This window comes from Haliaeetus albicilla, chromosome 25 (genome assembly GCF_947461875.1).
Source record: "Haliaeetus albicilla chromosome 25, bHalAlb1.1, whole genome shotgun sequence".
NCBI lineage: Eukaryota > Metazoa > Chordata > Aves > Accipitriformes > Accipitridae > Haliaeetus > Haliaeetus albicilla.
The window spans coordinates 14,536,066-14,557,241 of NC_091507.1; positions in this window are offsets into that span (position 1 = coordinate 14,536,066).

Sequence of the window (21,176 nt, forward strand, 5' to 3'; positions counted from 1 at the left end):
GGAAGGTGAAGACCAGCAACAGCTTTCAGGGCTGCCACCTTCCGTGTGGGACAAGGAGCCGGACGTTTGCCTTTTCGGGAACAGGCTCTGCCGAGGATGCGCACCGTGAGCTGTTCCTTCTCTGGGCAAGCACAGATCCGAATACCTGTTGTGCCTATGAATAGGCTGCCCGGGGAAGGTGAAGACCAGCAACAGCTTTCAGGGCTGCCACCTTCCGTGTGGGACAAGGAGCCGGACGTTTGCCTTTTCGGGAACAGGCTCTGCCGAGGATGCGCACCGTGAGCTGTTCCTTCTCTGGGCAAGCACAGATCCGAATACCTGTTGTGCCTGTGAGTAGGCTGCCCGGGGAAGGTGAAGACCAGCAACAGCTTTCAGGGCTGCCACCTTCCGTGTGGGACAAGGAGCCGGACGTTTGCCTTTTCGGGAACAGGCTCTGCCGAGGATGCGCACCGTGAGCTGTTCCTTCTCTGGGCAAGCACAGATCCCAAAAGCTGTTGTGCCTGTGAGTAGGCTGCCCGGGGAAGGTGAAGACCAGCAACAGCTTTCAGGGCTGCCACCTTCCGTGTGGGACAAGGAGCCGGACGTTTGCCTTTTCGGGAACAGGCTCTGCCGAGGATGCGCACCGTGAGAGATTGCGTCTTTGGGAAAGCACAGATCCCAAAACCCTTTGTGCCTGTGAGTAGGCTGCCCGGGGAAGGTGAAGACCAGCAACAGCTTTCAGGGCTGCCACCTTCCGTGTGGGACAAGGAGCCGGATGTTTGCCTTTTCGGGAACAGGCTCTGCCGAGGATGCGCACCGTGAGAGATTGCGTCTTTGGGAAAGCAGAGATTCCCAGTGCGGTTGTGCCTGTGAGTAGGCTGCCCGGGGAAGGTGAAGACCAGCAACAGCTTTCAGGGCTGCCACCTTCCGTGTGGGACAAGGAGCCGGACGTTTGCCTTTTCGGGAACAGGCTCTGCCGAGGATGCGCACCGTGAGAGATTGCGTCTTTGGGAAAGCAGAGATTCCCAGTGCGGTTGTGCCTGTGAGTAGGCTGCCCGGGGAAGGTGAAGACCAGCAACAGCTTTCAGGGCTGCCACCTTCCGTGTGGGACAAGGAGCCGGACGTTTGCCTTTTCGGGAACAGGCTCTGCCGAGGATGCGCACCGTGAGAGATTGCGTCTTTGGGAAAGCAGAGATTCCCAGTGCGGTTGTGCCTGTGAGTAGGCTGCCCGGGGAAGGTGAAGACCAGCAACAGCTTTCAGGGCTGCCACCTTCCGTGTGGGACAAGGAGCCGGACGTTTGCCTTTTCGGGAACAGGCTCTGCCGAGGATGCGCACCGTGAGAGATTGCATCTTTGGGCAAGCACAGATCCGAATACCTGTTGTGCCTATGACTAGGCTGCCCGGGGAAGGTGAAGACCAGCAACAGCTTTCAGGGCTGCCACCTTCCGTGTGGGACAAGGAGCCGGACGTTTGCCTTTTCGGGAACAGGCTCTGCCGAGGATGCGCACCGTGAGAGATTGCGTCTTTGGGAAAGCAGAGATTCCCAGTGCGGTTGTGCCTGTGAGTAGGCTGCCCGGGGAAGGTGAAGACCAGCAACAGCTTTCAGGGCTGCCACCTTCCGTGTGGGACAAGGAGCCGGACGTTTGCCTTTTCGCGAACAGGCTCTGCCGAGGATGCGCACCGTGAGCTGTTCCTTCTCTGGGCAAGCACAGATCCCAAAACCCTTTGTGCCTGTGAGTAGGCTGCCCGGGGAAGGTGAAGACCAGCAACAGCTTTCAGGGCTGCCACCTTCCGTGTGGGACAAGGAGCCGGACGTTTGCCTTTTCGGGAACAGGCTCTGCCGAGGATGCGCACCGTGAGAGATTGCGTCTTTGGGAAAGCAGAGATTCCCAGTGCGGTTGTGCCTGTGAGTAGGCTGCCCGGGGAAGGTGAAGACCAGCAACAGCTTTCAGGGCTGCCACCTTCCGTGTGGGACAAGGAGCCGGACGTTTGCCTTTTCGGGAACAGGCTCTGCCGAGGATGCGCACCGTGAGAGATTGCGTCTTTGGGAAAGCAGAGATTCCCAGTGCGGTTGTGCCTGTGAGTAGGCTGCCCGGGGAAGGTGAAGACCAGCAACAGCTTTCAGGGCTGCCACCTTCCGTGTGGGACAAGGAGCCGGACGTTTGCCTTTTCGGGAACAGGCTCTGCCGAGGATGCGCACCGTGAGCTGTTCCTTCTCTGGGCAAGCACAGATCCCAAAAGCTGTTGTGCCTGTGAGTAGGCTGCCCGGGGAAGGTGAAGACCAGCAACAGCTTTCAGGGCTGCCACCTTCCGTGTGGGACAAGGAGCCGGACGTTTGCCTTTTCGGGAACAGGCTCTGCCGAGGATGCGCACCGTGAGAGATTGCGTCTTTGGGAAAGCACAGATCCCAAAACCCTTTGTGCCTGTGAGTAGGCTGCCCGGGGAAGGTGAAGACCAGCAACAGCTTTCAGGGCTGCCACCTTCCGTGTGGGACAAGGAGCCGGACGCTTGCCTTTTCGGGAACAGGCTCTGCCGAGGATGCGCACCGTGAGAGATTGCGTCTTTGGGAAAGCAGAGATTCCCAGTGCGGTTGTGCCTGTGAGTAGGCTGCCCGGGGAAGGTGAAGACCAGCAACAGCTTTCAGGGCTGCCACCTTCCGTGTGGGACAAGGAGCCGGACGTTTGCCTTTTCGGGAACAGGCTCTGCCGAGGATGCGCACCGTGAGCTGTTCCTTCTCTGGGCAAGCACAGATCCGAATACCTGTTGTGCCTATGAATAGGCTGCCCGGGGAAGGTGAAGACCAGCAACAGCTTTCAGGGCTGCCACCTTCCGTGTGGGACAAGGAGCCGGACGTTTGCCTTTTCGGGAACAGGCTCTGCCGAGGATGCGCACCGTGAGAGATTGCGTCTTTGGGAAAGCAGAGATTCCCAGTGCGGTTGTGCCTGTGAGTAGGCTGCCCGGGGAAGGTGAAGACCAGCAACAGCTTTCAGGGCTGCCACCTTCCGTGTGGGACAAGGAGCCGGACGTTTGCCTTTTCGGGAACAGGCTCTGCCGAGGATGCGCACCGTGAGAGATTGCGTCTTTGGGAAAGCAGAGATTCCCAGTGCGGTTGTGCCTGTGAGTAGGCTGCCCGGGGAAGGTGAAGACCAGCAACAGCTTTCAGGGCTGCCACCTTCCGTGTGGGACAAGGAGCCGGACGTTTGCCTTTTCGGGAACAGGCTCTGCCGAGGATGCGCACCGTGAGAGATTGCGTCTTTGGGAAAGCAGAGATTCCCAGTGCGGTTGTGCCTGTGAGTAGGCTGCCCGGGGAAGGTGAAGACCAGCAACAGCTTTCAGGGCTGCCACCTTCCGTGTGGGACAAGGAGCCGGACGTTTGCCTTTTCGCGAACAGGCTCTGCCGAGGATGCGCACCGTGAGCTGTTCCTTCTCTGGGCAAGCACAGATCCGAATACCTGTTGTGCCTGTGAGTAGGCTGCCCGGGGAAGGTGAAGACCAGCAACAGCTTTCAGGGCTGCCACCTTCCGTGTGGGACAAGGAGCCGGACGTTTGCCTTTTCGGGAACAGGCTCTGCCGAGGATGCGCACCGTGAGAGATTGCGTCTTTGGGAAAGCAGAGATTCCCAGTGCGGTTGTGCCTGTGAGTAGGCTGCCCGGGGAAGGTGAAGACCAGCAACAGCTTTCAGGGCTGCCACCTTCCGTGTGGGACAAGGAGCCGGACGTTTGCCTTTTCGGGAACAGGCTCTGCCGAGGATGCGCACCGTGAGAGATTGCATCTTTGGGAAAGCACAGATTCCCAGTGCGGTTGTGCCTGTGAGTAGGCTGCCCGGGGAAGGTGAAGACCAGCAACAGCTTTCAGGGCTGCCACCTTCCGTGTGGGACAAGGAGCCGGACGTTTGCCTTTTCGGGAACAGGCTCTGCCGAGGATGCGCACCGTGAGAGATTACGTCTTTGGGAAAGCAGAGATTCCCAGTGCGGTTGTGCCTGTGAGTAGGCTGCCCGGGGAAGGTGAAGACCAGCAACAGCTTTCAGGGCTGCCACCTTCCGTGTGGGACAAGGAGCCGGACGTTTGCCTTTTCGGGAACAGGCTCTGCCGAGGATGCGCACCGTGAGCTGTTCCTTCTCTGGGCAAGGACAGATCCCAAAAGCTGTTGTGCCTGTGAGTAGGCTGCCCGGGGAAGGTGAAGACCAGCAACAGCTTTCAGGGCTGCCACCTTCCGTGTGGGACAAGGAGCCGGACGTTTGCCTTTTCGGGAACAGGCTCTGCCGAGGATGCGCACCGTGAGCTGTTCCTTCTCTGGGCAAGCACAGATCCGAATACCTGTTGTGCCTATGACTAGGCTGCCCGGGGAAGGTGAAGACCAGCAACAGCTTTCAGGGCTGCCACCTTCCGTGTGGGACAAGGAGCCGGACGTTTGCGTTTTCGGGAACAGGCTCTGCCGAGGATGCGCACCGTGAGAGATTGCGTCTTTGGGAAAGCAGAGATTCCCAGTGCGGTTGTGCCTGTGAGTAGGCTGCCCGGGGAAGGTGAAGACCAGCAACAGCTTTCAGGGCTGCCACCTTCCGTGTGGGACAAGGAGCCGGACGTTTGCCTTTTCGGGAACAGGCTCTGCCGAGGATGCGCACCGTGAGCTGTTCCTTCTCTGGGCAAGCACAGATCCGAATACCTGTTGTGCCTGTGAGTAGGCTGCCCGGGGAAGGTGAAGACCAGCAACAGCTTTCAGGGCTGCCACCTTCCGTGTGGGACAAGGAGCCGGACGTTTGCCTTTTCGGGAACAGGCTCTGCCGAGGATGCGCACCGTGAGAGATTGCGTCTTTGGGAAAGCACAGATCCCAAAACCCTTTGTGCCTGTGAGTAGGCTGCCCGGGGAAGGTGAAGACCAGCAACAGCTTTCAGGGCTGCCACCTTCCGTGTGGGACAAGGAGCCGGACGTTTGCCTTTTCGGGAACAGGCTCTGCCGAGGATGCGCACCGTGAGAGATTGCGTCTTTGGGAAAGCAGAGATTCCCAGTGCGGTTGTGCCTGTGAGTAGGCTGCCCGGGGAAGGTGAAGACCAGCAACAGCTTTCAGGGCTGCCACCTTCCGTGTGGGACAAGGAGCCGGACGTTTGCCTTTTCGGGAACAGGCTCTGCCGAGGATGCGCACCGTGAGCTGTTCCTTCTCTGGGCAAGCACAGATCCGAATACCTGTTGTGCCTATGACTAGGCTGCCCGGGGAAGGTGAAGACCAGCAACAGCTTTCAGGGCTGCCACCTTCCGTGTGGGACAAGGAGCCGGACATTTGCCTTTTCGGGAACAGGCTCTGCCGTGGATGCGCACCGTGAGAGATTGCGTCTTTGGGAAAGCAGAGATTCCCAGTGCGGTTGTGCCTGTGAGTAGGCTGCCCGGGGAAGGTGAAGACCAGCAACAGCTTTCAGGGCTGCCACCTTCCGTGTGGGACAAGGAGCCGGACGTTTGCCTTTTCGGGAACAGGCTCTGCCGAGGATGCGCACCGTGAGAGATTGCGTCTTTGGGAAAGCAGAGATTCCCAGTGCGGTTGTGCCTGTGAGTAGGCTGCCCGGGGAAGGTGAAGACCAGCAACAGCTTTCAGGGCTGCCACCTTCCGTGTGGGACAAGGAGCCGGACGTTTGCCTTTTCGGGAACAGGCTCTGCCGAGGATGCGCACCGTGAGCTGTTCCTTCTCTGGGCAAGCACAGATCCCAAAAGCTGTTGTGCCTGTGAGTAGGCTGCCCGGGGAAGGTGAAGACCAGCAACAGCTTTCAGGGCTGCCACCTTCCGTGTGGGACAAGGAGCCGGACGTTTGCCTTTTCGGGAACAGGCTCTGCCGAGGATGCGCACCGTGAGAGATTGCGTCTTTGGGAAAGCACAGATCCCAAAAACCTTTGTGCCTGTGAGTAGGCTGCCCGGGGAAGGTGAAGACCAGCAACAGCTTTCAGGGCTGCCACCTTCCGTGTGGGACAAGGAGCCGGACGTTTGCCTTTTCGGGAACAGGCTCTGCCGAGGATGCGCACCGTGAGCTGTTCCTTCTCTGGGCAAGCACAGATCCGAATACCTGTTGTGCCTATGACTAGGCTGCCCGGGGAAGGTGAAGACCAGCAACAGCTTTCAGGGCTGCCACCTTCCGTGTGGGACAAGGAGCCGGACGTTTGCCTTTTCGGGAACAGGCTCTGCCAAGGATGCGCACCGTGAGAGATTGCGTCTTTGGGAAAGCAGAGATTCCCAGTGCGGTTGTGCCTGTGAGTAGGCTGCCCGGGGAAGGTGAAGACCAGCAACAGCTTTCAGGGCTGCCACCTTCCGTGTGGGACAAGGAGCCGGACGTTTGCCTTTTCGGGAACAGGCTCTGCCGAGGATGCGCACCGTGAGCTGTTCCTTCTCTGGGCAAGCACAGATCCGAATACCTGTTGTGCCTATGAATAGGCTGCCCGGGGAAGGTGAAGACCAGCAACAGCTTTCAGGGCTGCCACCTTCCGTGTGGGACAAGGAGCCGGACGTTTGCCTTTTCGGGAACAGGCTCTGCCGAGGATGCGCACCGTGAGCTGTTCCTTCTCTGGGCAAGCACAGATCCCAAAAGCTGTTGTGCCTGTGAGTAGGCTGCCCGGGGAAGGTGAAGACCAGCAACAGCTTTCAGGGCTGCCACCTTCCGTGTGGGACAAGGAGCCGGACGTTTGCCTTTTCGGGAACAGGCTCTGCCGAGGATGCGCACCGTGAGAGATTGCGTCTTTGGGAAAGCACAGATCCCAAAAGCTGTTGTGCCTGTGAGTAGGCTGCCCGGGGAAGGTGAAGACCAGCAACAGCTTTCAGGGCTGCCACCTTCCGTGTGGGACAAGGAGCCGGACGTTTGCCTTTTCGGGAACAGGCTCTGCCGAGGATGCGCACCATGAGAGATTGCGTCTTTGGGAAAGCAGAGATTCCCAGTGCGGTTGTGCCTGTGAGTAGGCTGCCCGGGGAAGGTGAAGACCAGCAACAGCTTTCAGGGCTGCCACCTTCCGTGTGGGACAAGGAGCCGGACGTTTGCCTTTTCGGGAACAGGCTCTGCCGAGGATGCGCACCGTGAGCTGTTCCTTCTCTGGGCAAGCACAGATCCCAAAAGCTGTTGTGCCTGTGAGTAGGCTGCCCGGGGAAGGTGAAGACCAGCAACAGCTTTCAGGGCTGCCACCTTCCGTGTGGGACAAGGAGCCGGACGTTTGCCTTTTCGGGAACAGGCTCTGCCGAGGATGCGCACCGTGAGAGATTGCGTCTTTGGGAAAGCACAGATCCCAAAACCCTTTGTGCCTGTGAGTAGGCTGCCCGGGGAAGGTGAAGACCAGCAACAGCTTTCAGGGCTGCCACCTTCCGTGTGGGACAAGGAGCCGGACGTTTGCCTTTTCGGGAACAGGCTCTGCCGAGGATGCGCACCGTGAGAGATTGCGTCTTTGGGAAAGCAGAGATTCCCAGTGCGGTTGTGCCTGTGAGTAGGCTGCCCGGGGAAGGTGAAGACCAGCAACAGCTTTCAGGGCTGCCACCTTCCGTGTGGGACAAGGAGCCGGACGTTTGCCTTTTCGGGAACAGGCTCTGCCGAGGATGCGCACCGTGAGAGATTGCGTCTTTGGGAAAGCAGAGATTCCCAGTGCGGTTGTGCCTGTGAGTAGGCTGCCCGGGGAAGGTGAAGACCAGCAACAGCTTTCAGGGCTGCCACCTTCCGTGTGGGACAAGGAGCCGGACGTTTGCCTTTTCGGGAACAGGCTCTGCCGAGGATGCGCACCGTGAGAGATTGCGTCTTTGGGAAAGCAGAGATTCCCAGTGCGGTTGTGCCTGTGAGTAGGCTGCCCGGGGAAGGTGAAGACCAGCAACAGCTTTCAGGGCTGCCACCTTCCGTGTGGGACAAGGAGCCGGACGTTTGCCTTTTCGGGAACAGGCTCTGCCGAGGATGCGCACCGTGAGAGATTGCGTCTTTGGGAAAGCAGAGATTCCCAGTGCGGTTGTGCCTGTGAGTAGGCTGCCCGGGGAAGGTGAAGACCAGCAACAGCTTTCAGGGCTGCCACCTTCCGTGTGGGACAAGGAGCCGGACGTTTGCCTTTTCGGGAACAGGCTCTGCCGAGGATGCGCACCGTGAGAGATTGCGTCTTTGGGCAAGCACAGATCCGAATACCTGTTGTGCCTATGACTAGGCTGCCCGGGGAAGGTGAAGACCAGCAACAGCTTTCAGGGCTGCCACCTTCCGTGTGGGACAAGGAGCCGGACGTTTGCCTTTTCGGGAACAGGCTCTGCCGAGGATGCGCACCGTGAGAGATTGCGTCTTTGGGAAAGCAGAGATTCCCAGTGCGGTTGTGCCTGTGAGTAGGCTGCCCGGGGAAGGTGAAGACCAGCAACAGCTTTCAGGGCTGCCACCTTCCGTGTGGGACAAGGAGCCGGACGTTTGCCTTTTCGGGAACAGGCTCTGCCGAGGATGCGCACCGTGAGAGATTGCGTCTTTGGGAAAGCACAGATCCCAAAACCCTTTGTGCCTGTGAGTAGGCTGCCCGGGGAAGGTGAAGACCAGCAACAGCTTTCAGGGCTGCCACCTTCCGTGTGGGACAAGGAGCCGGACGCTTGCCTTTTCGGGAACAGGCTCTGCCGAGGATGCGCACCGTGAGAGATTGCGTCTTTGGGAAAGCAGAGATTCCCAGTGCGGTTGTGCCTGTGAGTAGGCTGCCCGGGGAAGGTGAAGACCAGCAACAGCTTTCAGGGCTGCCACCTTCCGTGTGGGACAAGGAGCCGGACGTTTGCCTTTTCGGGAACAGGCTCTGCCGAGGATGCGCACCGTGAGCTGTTCCTTCTCTGGGCAAGCACAGATCCGAATACCTGTTGTGCCTATGACTAGGCTGCCCGGGGAAGGTGAAGACCAGCAACAGCTTTCAGGGCTGCCACCTTCCGTGTGGGACAAGGAGCCGGACGTTTGCCTTTTCGGGAACAGGCTCTGCCGAGGATGCGCACCGTGAGAGATTGCGTCTTTGGGAAAGCAGAGATTCCCAGTGCGGTTGTGCCTGTGAGTAGGCTGCCCGGGGAAGGTGAAGACCAGCAACAGCTTTCAGGGCTGCCACCTTCCGTGTGGGACAAGGAGCCGGACGTTTGCCTTTTCGGGAACAGGCTCTGCCGAGGATGCGCACCGTGAGAGATTGCGTCTTTGGGAAAGCAGAGATTCCCAGTGCGGTTGTGCCTGTGAGTAGGCTGCCCGGGGAAGGTGAAGACCAGCAACAGCTTTCAGGGCTGCCACCTTCCGTGTGGGACAAGGAGCCGGACGTTTGCCTTTTCGGGAACAGGCTCTGCCGAGGATGCGCACCGTGAGAGATTGCGTCTTTGGGAAAGCAGAGATTCCCAGTGCGGTTGTGCCTGTGAGTAGGCTGCCCGGGGAAGGTGAAGACCAGCAACAGCTTTCAGGGCTGCCACCTTCCGTGTGGGACAAGGAGCCGGACGTTTGCCTTTTCGGGAACAGGCTCTGCCGAGGATGCGCACCGTGAGCTGTTCCTTCTCTGGGCAAGCACAGATCCGAATACCTGTTGTGCCTGTGAGTAGGCTGCCCGGGGAAGGTGAAGACCAGCAACAGCTTTCAGGGCTGCCACCTTCCGTGTGGGACAAGGAGCCGGACGTTTGCCTTTTCGGGAACAGGCTCTGCCGAGGATGCGCACCGTGAGAGATTGCGTCTTTGGGAAAGCAGAGATTCCCAGTGCGGTTGTGCCTGTGAGTAGGCTGCCCGGGGAAGGTGAAGACCAGCAACAGCTTTCAGGGCTGCCACCTTCCGTGTGGGACAAGGAGCCGGACGTTTGCCTTTTCGGGAACAGGCTCTGCCGAGGATGCGCACCGTGAGAGATTGCGTCTTTGGGCAAGCACAGATCCGAATACCTGTTGTGCCTATGACTAGGCTGCCCGGGGAAGGTGAAGACCAGCAACAGCTTTCAGGGCTGCCACCTTCCGTGTGGGACAAGGAGCCGGACGTTTGCCTTTTCGGGAACAGGCTCTGCCGAGGATGCGCACCGTGAGAGATTGCGTCTTTGGGAAAGCAGAGATTCCCAGTGCGGTTGTGCCTGTGAGTAGGCTGCCCGGGGAAGGTGAAGACCAGCAACAGCTTTCAGGGCTGCCACCTTCCGTGTGGGACAAGGAGCCGGACGTTTGCCTTTTCGGGAACAGGCTCTGCCGAGGATGCGCACCGTGAGAGATTGCGTCTTTGGGAAAGCACAGATCCCAAAACCCTTTGTGCCTGTGAGTAGGCTGCCCGGGGAAGGTGAAGACCAGCAACAGCTTTCAGGGCTGCCACCTTCCGTGTGGGACAAGGAGCCGGACGCTTGCCTTTTCGGGAACAGGCTCTGCCGAGGATGCGCACCGTGAGAGATTGCGTCTTTGGGAAAGCAGAGATTCCCAGTGCGGTTGTGCCTGTGAGTAGGCTGCCCGGGGAAGGTGAAGACCAGCAACAGCTTTCAGGGCTGCCACCTTCCGTGTGGGACAAGGAGCCGGACGTTTGCCTTTTCGGGAACAGGCTCTGCCGAGGATGCGCACCGTGAGCTGTTCCTTCTCTGGGCAAGCACAGATCCGAATACCTGTTGTGCCTATGACTAGGCTGCCCGGGGAAGGTGAAGACCAGCAACAGCTTTCAGGGCTGCCACCTTCCGTGTGGGACAAGGAGCCGGACGTTTGCCTTTTCGGGAACAGGCTCTGCCGAGGATGCGCACCGTGAGAGATTGCGTCTTTGGGAAAGCAGAGATTCCCAGTGCGGTTGTGCCTGTGAGTAGGCTGCCCGGGGAAGGTGAAGACCAGCAACAGCTTTCAGGGCTGCCACCTTCCGTGTGGGACAAGGAGCCGGACGTTTGCCTTTTCGGGAACAGGCTCTGCCGAGGATGCGCACCGTGAGAGATTGCGTCTTTGGGAAAGCAGAGATTCCCAGTGCGGTTGTGCCTGTGAGTAGGCTGCCCGGGGAAGGTGAAGACCAGCAACAGCTTTCAGGGCTGCCACCTTCCGTGTGGGACAAGGAGCCGGACGTTTGCCTTTTCGCGAACAGGCTCTGCCGAGGATGCGCACCGTGAGAGATTGCGTCTTTGGGAAAGCAGAGATTCCCAGTGCGGTTGTGCCTGTGAGTAGGCTGCCCGGGGAAGGTGAAGACCAGCAACAGCTTTCAGGGCTGCCACCTTCCGTGTGGGACAAGGAGCCGGACGTTTGCCTTTTCGGGAACAGGCTCTGCCGAGGATGCGCACCGTGAGCTGTTCCTTCTCTGGGCAAGCACAGATCCGAATACCTGTTGTGCCTGTGAGTAGGCTGCCCGGGGAAGGTGAAGACCAGCAACAGCTTTCAGGGCTGCCACCTTCCGTGTGGGACAAGGAGCCGGACGTTTGCCTTTTCGGGAACAGGCTCTGCCGAGGATGCGCACCGTGAGAGATTGCGTCTTTGGGAAAGCACAGATCCCAAAACCCTTTGTGCCTGTGAGTAGGCTGCCCGGGGAAGGTGAAGACCAGCAACAGCTTTCAGGGCTGCCACCTTCCGTGTGGGACAAGGAGCCGGACGCTTGCCTTTTCGGGAACAGGCTCTGCCGAGGATGCGCACCGTGAGAGATTGCGTCTTTGGGAAAGCAGAGATTCCCAGTGCGGTTGTGCCTGTGAGTAGGCTGCCCGGGGAAGGTGAAGACCAGCAACAGCTTTCAGGGCTGCCACCTTCCGTGTGGGACAAGGAGCCGGACGTTTGCCTTTTCGGGAACAGGCTCTGCCGAGGATGCGCACCGTGAGCTGTTCCTTCTCTGGGCAAGCACAGATCCGAATACCTGTTGTGCCTATGACTAGGCTGCCCGGGGAAGGTGAAGACCAGCAACAGCTTTCAGGGCTGCCACCTTCCGTGTGGGACAAGGAGCCGGACGTTTGCCTTTTCGGGAACAGGCTCTGCCGAGGATGCGCACCGTGAGAGATTGCGTCTTTGGGAAAGCAGAGATTCCCAGTGCGGTTGTGCCTGTGAGTAGGCTGCCCGGGGAAGGTGAAGACCAGCAACAGCTTTCAGGGCTGCCACCTTCCGTGTGGGACAAGGAGCCGGACGTTTGCCTTTTCGGGAACAGGCTCTGCCGAGGATGCGCACCGTGAGAGATTGCGTCTTTGGGAAAGCAGAGATTCCCAGTGCGGTTGTGCCTGTGAGTAGGCTGCCCGGGGAAGGTGAAGACCAGCAACAGCTTTCAGGGCTGCCACCTTCCGTGTGGGACAAGGAGCCGGACGTTTGCCTTTTCGGGAACAGGCTCTGCCGAGGATGCGCACCGTGAGAGATTGCGTCTTTGGGAAAGCAGAGATTCCCAGTGCGGTTGTGCCTGTGAGTAGGCTGCCCGGGGAAGGTGAAGACCAGCAACAGCTTTCAGGGCTGCCACCTTCCGTGTGGGACAAGGAGCCGGACGTTTGCCTTTTCGGGAACAGGCTCTGCCGAGGATGCGCACCGTGAGCTGTTCCTTCTCTGGGCAAGCACAGATCCGAATACCTGTTGTGCCTGTGAGTAGGCTGCCCGGGGAAGGTGAAGACCAGCAACAGCTTTCAGGGCTGCCACCTTCCGTGTGGGACAAGGAGCCGGACGTTTGCCTTTTCGGGAACAGGCTCTGCCGAGGATGCGCACCGTGAGAGATTGCGTCTTTGGGAAAGCAGAGATTCCCAGTGCGGTTGTGCCTGTGAGTAGGCTGCCCGGGGAAGGTGAAGACCAGCAACAGCTTTCAGGGCTGCCACCTTCCGTGTGGGACAAGGAGCCGGACGTTTGCCTTTTCGGGAACAGGCTCTGCCGAGGATGCGCACCGTGAGAGATTGCGTCTTTGGGCAAGCACAGATCCGAATACCTGTTGTGCCTATGACTAGGCTGCCCGGGGAAGGTGAAGACCAGCAACAGCTTTCAGGGCTGCCACCTTCCGTGTGGGACAAGGAGCCGGACGTTTGCCTTTTCGGGAACAGGCTCTGCCGAGGATGCGCACCGTGAGAGATTGCGTCTTTGGGAAAGCAGAGATTCCCAGTGCGGTTGTGCCTGTGAGTAGGCTGCCCGGGGAAGGTGAAGACCAGCAACAGCTTTCAGGGCTGCCACCTTCCGTGTGGGACAAGGAGCCGGACGTTTGCCTTTTCGGGAACAGGCTCTGCCGAGGATGCGCACCGTGAGAGATTGCGTCTTTGGGAAAGCACAGATCCCAAAACCCTTTGTGCCTGTGAGTAGGCTGCCCGGGGAAGGTGAAGACCAGCAACAGCTTTCAGGGCTGCCACCTTCCGTGTGGGACAAGGAGCCGGACGCTTGCCTTTTCGGGAACAGGCTCTGCCGAGGATGCGCACCGTGAGAGATTGCGTCTTTGGGAAAGCAGAGATTCCCAGTGCGGTTGTGCCTGTGAGTAGGCTGCCCGGGGAAGGTGAAGACCAGCAACAGCTTTCAGGGCTGCCACCTTCCGTGTGGGACAAGGAGCCGGACGTTTGCCTTTTCGGGAACAGGCTCTGCCGAGGATGCGCACCGTGAGCTGTTCCTTCTCTGGGCAAGCACAGATCCGAATACCTGTTGTGCCTATGACTAGGCTGCCCGGGGAAGGTGAAGACCAGCAACAGCTTTCAGGGCTGCCACCTTCCGTGTGGGACAAGGAGCCGGACGTTTGCCTTTTCGGGAACAGGCTCTGCCGAGGATGCGCACCGTGAGAGATTGCGTCTTTGGGAAAGCAGAGATTCCCAGTGCGGTTGTGCCTGTGAGTAGGCTGCCCGGGGAAGGTGAAGACCAGCAACAGCTTTCAGGGCTGCCACCTTCCGTGTGGGACAAGGAGCCGGACGTTTGCCTTTTCGGGAACAGGCTCTGCCGAGGATGCGCACCGTGAGAGATTGCGTCTTTGGGAAAGCAGAGATTCCCAGTGCGGTTGTGCCTGTGAGTAGGCTGCCCGGGGAAGGTGAAGACCAGCAACAGCTTTCAGGGCTGCCACCTTCCGTGTGGGACAAGGAGCCGGACGTTTGCCTTTTCGCGAACAGGCTCTGCCGAGGATGCGCACCGTGAGAGATTGCGTCTTTGGGAAAGCAGAGATTCCCAGTGCGGTTGTGCCTGTGAGTAGGCTGCCCGGGGAAGGTGAAGACCAGCAACAGCTTTCAGGGCTGCCACCTTCCGTGTGGGACAAGGAGCCGGACGTTTGCCTTTTCGGGAACAGGCTCTGCCGAGGATGCGCACCGTGAGCTGTTCCTTCTCTGGGCAAGCACAGATCCGAATACCTGTTGTGCCTGTGAGTAGGCTGCCCGGGGAAGGTGAAGACCAGCAACAGCTTTCAGGGCTGCCACCTTCCGTGTGGGACAAGGAGCCGGACGTTTGCCTTTTCGGGAACAGGCTCTGCCGAGGATGCGCACCGTGAGAGATTGCGTCTTTGGGAAAGCAGAGATTCCCAGTGCGGTTGTGCCTGTGAGTAGGCTGCCCGGGGAAGGTGAAGACCAGCAACAGCTTTCAGGGCTGCCACCTTCCGTGTGGGACAAGGAGCCGGACGTTTGCCTTTTCGGGAACAGGCTCTGCCGAGGATGCGCACCGTGAGAGATTGCGTCTTTGGGCAAGCACAGATCCGAATACCTGTTGTGCCTATGACTAGGCTGCCCGGGGAAGGTGAAGACCAGCAACAGCTTTCAGGGCTGCCACCTTCCGTGTGGGACAAGGAGCCGGACGTTTGCCTTTTCGGGAACAGGCTCTGCCGAGGATGCGCACCGTGAGAGATTGCGTCTTTGGGAAAGCAGAGATTCCCAGTGCGGTTGTGCCTGTGAGTAGGCTGCCCGGGGAAGGTGAAGACCAGCAACAGCTTTCAGGGCTGCCACCTTCCGTGTGGGACAAGGAGCCGGACGTTTGCCTTTTCGGGAACAGGCTCTGCCGAGGATGCGCACCGTGAGAGATTGCATCTTTGGGAAAGCAGAGATTCCCAGTGCGGTTGTGCCTGTGAGTAGGCTGCCCGGGGAAGGTGAAGACCAGCAACAGCTTTCAGGGCTGCCACCTTCCGTGTGGGACAAGGAGCCGGACGTTTGCCTTTTCGGGAACAGGCTCTGCCGAGGATGCGCACCGTGAGAGATTGCGTCTTTGGGAAAGCAGAGATTCCCAGTGCGGTTGTGCCTGTGAGTAGGCTGCCCGGGGAAGGTGAAGACCAGCAACAGCTTTCAGGGCTGCCACCTTCCGTGTGGGACAAGGAGCCGGACGTTTGCCTTTTCGGGAACAGGCTCTGCCGAGGATGCGCACCGTGAGCTGTTCCTTCTCTGGGCAAGGACAGATCCCAAAAGCTGTTGTGCCTGTGAGTAGGCTGCCCGGGGAAGGTGAAGACCAGCAACAGCTTTCAGGGCTGCCACCTTCCGTGTGGGACAAGGAGCCGGACGTTTGCCTTTTCGGGAACAGGCTCTGCCGAGGATGCGCACCGTGAGCTGTTCCTTCTCTGGGCAAGCACAGATCCGAATACCTGTTGTGCCTATGACTAGGCTGCCCGGGGAAGGTGAAGACCAGCAACAGCTTTCAGGGCTGCCACCTTCCGTGTGGGACAAGGAGCCGGACGTTTGCCTTTTCGGGAACAGGCTCTGCCGAGGATGCGCACCGTGAGAGATTGCGTCTTTGGGAAAGCAGAGATTCCCAGTGCGGTTGTGCCTGTGAGTAGGCTGCCCGGGGAAGGTGAAGACCAGCAACAGCTTTCAGGGCTGCCACCTTCCGTGTGGGACAAGGAGCCGGACGTTTGCCTTTTCGGGAACAGGCTCTGCCGAGGATGCGCACCGTGAGCTGTTCCTTCTCTGGGCAAGCACAGATCCGAATACCTGTTGTGCCTGTGAGTAGGCTGCCCGGGGAAGGTGAAGACCAGCAACAGCTTTCAGGGCTGCCACCTTCCGTGTGGGACAAGGAGCCGGACGTTTGCCTTTTCGGGAACAGGCTCTGCCGAGGATGCGCACCGTGAGAGATTGCGTCTTTGGGAAAGCACAGATCCCAAAACCCTTTGTGCCTGTGAGTAGGCTGCCCGGGGAAGGTGAAGACCAGCAACAGCTTTCAGGGCTGCCACCTTCCGTGTGGGACAAGGAGCCGGACGTTTGCCTTTTCGGGAACAGGCTCTGCCGAGGATGCGCACCGTGAGAGATTGCGTCTTTGGGAAAGCAGAGATTCCCAGTGCGGTTGTGCCTGTGACTAGGCTGCCCGGGGAAGGTGAAGACCAGCAACAGCTTTCAGGGCTGCCACCTTCCGTGTGGGACAAGGAGCCGGACGTTTGCCTTTTCGGGAACAGGCTCTGCCGAGGATGCGCACCGTGAGCTGTTCCTTCTCTGGGCAAGCACAGATCCGAATACCTGTTGTGCCTGTGAGTAGGCTGCCCGGGGAAGGTGAAGACCAGCAACAGCTTTCAGGGCTGCCACCTTCCGTGTGGGACAAGGAGCCGGACGTTTGCCTTTTCGGGAACAGGCTCTGCCGAGGATGCGCACCGTGAGAGATTGCGTCTTTGGGAAAGCAGAGATTCCCAGTGCGGTTGTGCCTGTGAGTAGGCTGCCCGGGGAAGGTGAAGACCAGCAACAGCTTTCAGGGCTGCCACCTTCCGTGTGGGACAAGGAGCCGGACGTTTGCCTTTTCGGGAACAGGCTCTGCCGAGGATGCGCACCGTGAGAGATTGCATCTTTGGGAAAGCACAGATCCCAAAACCCTTTGTGCCTGTGAGTAGGCTGCCCGGGGAAGGTGAAGACCAGCAACAGCTTTCAGGGCTGCCACCTTCCGTGTGGGACAAGGAGCCGGACGTTTGCCTTTTCGGGAACAGGCTCTGCCGAGGATGCGCACCGTGAGAGATTGCGTCTTTGGGAAAGCAGAGATTCCCAGTGCGGTTGTGCCTGTGAGTAGGCTGCCCGGGGAAGGTGAAGACCAGCAACAGCTTTCAGGGCTGCCACCTTCCGTGTGGGACAAGGAGCCGGACGTTTGCCTTTTCGGGAACAGGCTCTGCCGAGGATGCGCACCGTGAGCTGTTCCTTCTCTGGGCAAGGACAGATCCCAAAAGCTGTTGTGCCTGTGAGTAGGCTGCCCGGGGAAGGTGAAGACCAGCAACAGCTTTCAGGGCTGCCACCTTCCGTGTGGGACAAGGAGCCGGACGTTTGCCTTTTCGGGAACAGGCTCTGCCGAGGATGCGCACCGTGAGCTGTTCCTTCTCTGGGCAAGCACAGATCCGAATACCTGTTGTGCCTATGAATAGGCTGCCCGGGGAAGGTGAAGACCAGCAACAGCTTTCAGGGCTGCCACCTTCCGTGTGGGACAAGGAGCCGGACGTTTGCCTTTTCGGGAACAGGCTCTGCCGAGGATGCGCACCGTGAGAGATTGCGTCTTTGGGAAAGCAGAGATTCCCAGTGCGGTTGTGCCTGTGAGTAGGCTGCCCGGGGAAGGTGAAGACCAGCAACAGCTTTCAGGGCTGCCACCTTCCGTGTGGGACAAGGAGCCGGACGTTTGCCTTTTCGGGAACAGGCTCTGCCGAGGATGCGCACCGTGAGAGATTGCGTCTTTGGGAAAGCAGAGATTCCCAGTGCGGTTGTGCCTGTGAGTAGGCTGCCCGGGGAAGGTGAAGACCAGCAACAGCTTTCAGGGCTGCCACCTTCCGTGTGGGACAAGGAGCCGGACGTTTGCCTTTTCGCGAACAGGCTCTGCCGAGGATGCGCACCGTGAGAGATTGCGTCTTTGGGAAAGCAGAGATTCCCAGTGCGGTTGTGCCTGTGAGTAGGCTGCCCGGGGAAGGTGAAGACCAGCAACAGCTTTCAGGGCTGCCACCTTCCGTGTGGGACAAGGAGCCGGACGTTTGCCTTTTCGGGAACAGGCTCTGCCGAGGATGCGCACCGTGAGAGATTGCGTCTTTGGGAAAGCAGAGATTCCCAGTGCGGTTGTGCCTGTGAGTAGGCTGCCCGGGGAAGGTGAAGACCAGCAACAGCTTTCAGGGCTGCCACCTTCCGTGTGGGACAAGGAGCCGGACGTTTGCCTTTTCGGGAACAGGCTCTGCCGAGGATGCGCACCGTGAGAGATTGCGTCTTTGGGAAAGCAGAGATTCCCAGTGCGGTTGTGCCTGTGACTAGGCTGCCCGGGGAAGGTGAAGACCAGCAACAGCTTTCAGGGCTGCCACCTTCCGTGTGGGACAAGGAGCCGGACGTTTGCCTTTTCGGGAACAGGCTCTGCCGAGGATGCGCACCGTGAGCTGTTACTTCTCTGGGCAAGCACAGATCCCAAAAGCTGTTGTGCCTGTGAGTAGGCTGCCCGGGGAAGGTGAAGACCAGCAACAGCTTTCAGGGCTGCCACCTTCCGTGTGGGACAAGGAGCCGGACGTTTGCCTTTTCGGGAACAGGCTCTGCCGAGGATGCGCACCGTGAGAGATTGCGTCTTTGGGAAAGCAGAGATTCCCAGTGCGGTTGTGCCTGTGAGTAGGCTGCCCGGGGAAGGTGAAGACCAGCAACAGCTTTCAGGGCTGCCACCTTCCGTGTGGGACAAGGAGCCGGACGTTTGCCTTTTCGGGAACAGGCTCTGCCGAGGATGCGCACCGTGAGAGATTGCGTCTTTGGGAAAGCAGAGATTCCCAGTGCGGTTGTGCCTGTGAGTAGGCTGCCCGGGGAAGGTGAAGACCAGCAACAGCTTTCAGGGCTGCCACCTTCCGTGTGGGACAAGGAGCCGGACGTTTGCCTTTTCGGGAACAGGCTCTGCCGAGGATGCGCACCGTGAGCTGTTCCTTCTCTGGGCAAGCACAGATCCCAAAAGCTGTTGTGCCTGTGAGTAGGCTGCCCGGGGAAGGTGAAGACCAGCAACAGCTTTCAGGGCTGCCACCTTCCGTGTGGGACAAGGAGCCGGACGTTTGCCTTTTCGGGAACAGGCTCTGCCGAGGATGCGCACCGTGAGAGATTGCGTCTTTGGGAAAGCACAGATCTCAAAACCATTTGTGCCTGTGAGTAGGCTGCCCGGGGAAGGTGAAGACCAGCAACAGCTTTCAGGGCTGCCACCTTCCGTGTGGGACAAGGAGCCGGACGTTTGCCTTTTCGGGAACAGGCTCTGCCGAGGATGCGCACCGTGAGAGATTGCGTCTTTGGGAAAGCAGAGATTCCCAGTGCGGTTGTGCCTGTGAGTAGGCTGCCCGGGGAAGGTGAAGACCAGCAACAGCTTTCAGGGCTGCCACCTTCCGTGTGGGACAAGGAGCCGGACGTTTGCCTTTTCGGGAACAGGCTCTGCCGAGGATGCGCACCGTGAGCTGTTCCTTCTCTGGGCAAGCACAGATCCGAATACCTGTTGTGCCTATGAATAGGATGCCCGGGGAAGGTGAAGACCAGCAACAGCTTTCAGGGCTGCCACCTTCCGTGTGGGACAAGGAGCCGGACGTTTGCCTTTTCGGGAACAGGCTCTGCCGAAGATGCGCACCGTGAGAGATTGCGTCTTTGGGAAAGCAGAGATTCCCAGTGCGGTTGTGCCTGTGAGTAGGCTGCCCGGGGAAGGTGAAGACCAGCAACAGCTTTCAGGGCTGCCACCTTCCGTGTGGGACAAGGAGCCGGACGTTTGCCTTTTCGGGAACAGGCTCTGCCGAGGATGCGCACCGTGAGAGATTGCGTCTTTGGGAAAGCAGAGATTCCCAGTGCGGTTGTGCCTGTGAGTAGGCTGCCCGGGGAAGGTGAAGACCAGCAACAGCTTTCAGGGCTGCCACCTTCCGTGTGGGACAAGGAGCCGGACGTTTGCCTTTTCGGGAACAGGCTCTGCCGAGGATGCGCACCGTGAGAGATTACGTCTTTGGGAAAGCAGAGATTCCCAGTGCGGTTGTGCCTGTGAGTAGGCTGCCCGGGGAAGGTGAAGACCAGCAACAGCTTTCAGGGCTGCCACCTTCCGTGTGGGACAAGGAGCCGGACGTTTGCCTTTTCGGGAACAGGCTCTGCCGAGGATGCGCACCGTGAGCTGTTCCTTCTCTGGGCAAGCACAGATCCGAATACCTGTTGTGCCTATGACTAGGCTGCCCGGGGAAGGTGAAGACCAGCAACAGCTTTCAGGGCTGCCACCTTCCGTGTGGGACAAGGAGCCGGACGTTTGCCTTTTCGGGAACAGGCTCTGCCGAGGATGCGCACCGTGAGAGATTGCGTCTTTGGGAAAGCAGAGATTCCCAGTGCGGTTGTGCCTGTGAGTAGGCTGCCCGGGGAAGGTGAAGACCAGCAACAGCTTTCAGGGCTGCCACCTTCCGTGTGGGACAAGGAGCCGGACGTTTGCCTTTTCGGGAACAGGCTCTGCCGAGGATGCGCACCGTGAGCTGTTCCTTCTCTGGGCAAGCACAGATCCCAAAAGCTGTTGTGCCTGTGAGTAGGCTGCCCGGGGAAGGTGAAGACCAGCAACAGCTTTCAGGGCTGCCACCTTCCGTGTGGGACAAGGAGCCGGACGTTTGCCTTTTCGGGAACAGGCTCTGCCGAGGATGCGCACCGTGAGAGATTGCGTCTTTGGGAAAGCAGAGATTCCCAGTGCGGTTGTGCCTGTGAGTAGGCTGCCCGGGGAAGGTGAAGACCAGCAACAGCTTTCAGGGCTGCCACCTTCCGTGTGGGACAAGGAGCCGGACGTTTGCCTTTTCGGGAACAGGCTCTGCCGAGGATGCGCACCGTGAGCTGTTCCTTCTCTGGGCAAGCACAGATCCGAATACCTGTTGTGCCTATGACTAGGCTGCCCGGGGAAGGTGAAGACCAGCAACAGCTTTCAGGGCTGCCACCTTCCGTGTGGGACAAGGAGCCGGACGTTTGCCTTTTCGGGAACAGGCTCTGCCGAGGATGCGCACCGTGAGAGATTGCGTCTTTGGGAAAGCAGAGATTCCCAGTGCGGTTGTGCCTGTGAGTAGGCTGCCCGGGGAAGGTGAAGACCAGCAACAGCTTTCAGGGCTGCCACCTTCCGTGTGGGACAAGGAGCCGGACGTTTGCCTTTTCGGGAACAGGCTCTGCCGAGGATGCGCACCGTGAGCTGTTCCTTCTCTGGGCAAGCACAGATCCCAAAAGCTGTTGTGCCTGTGAGTAGGCTGCCCGGGGAAGGTGAAGACCAGCAACAGCTTTCAGGGCTGCCACCTTCCGTGTGGGACAAGGAGCCGGACGTTTGCCTTTTCGGGAACAGGCTCTGCCGAGGATGCGCACCGTGAGAGATTGCGTCTTTGGGAAAGCACAGATCCCAAAAACCTTTGTGCCTGTGAGTAGGCTGCCCGGGGAAGGTGAAGACCAGCAACAGCTTTCAGGGCTGCCACCTTCCGTGTGGGACAAGGAGCCGGACGTTTGC